The sequence below is a fragment of the Myotis davidii genome, unplaced genomic scaffold (assembly GCF_000327345.1).
Source record: "Myotis davidii unplaced genomic scaffold, ASM32734v1 scaffold259, whole genome shotgun sequence".
Taxonomy (NCBI): Eukaryota; Metazoa; Chordata; class Mammalia; order Chiroptera; family Vespertilionidae; genus Myotis; species Myotis davidii.
Window position 1 is genome coordinate 1504061 of NW_006292687.1, and position 262 is coordinate 1504322.

The following is a 262-nucleotide window of genomic DNA, read 5'->3' on the forward strand; positions in this document are numbered from 1 at the left end:
TGAACCAAGACCAAATACTACTATTCCTCTTGTTACATTACTAGGGCAGGGATTATGTTACTTAACACATTTCAAATGTTATAGAGATTTTGATCTCAGAGTAGAGAATTATAGGCAATTGGCACGAGCTATATTAAGGCATTAGTTAATGGTTAACACACTATATGACCAGTCTTATCTACTTATCTACTGTGGTCCAAAAGTTGAAAGCTTGCCAAGTTCAATTGCATTCCCTTCTTGAATTTTAAGCTATATATATATA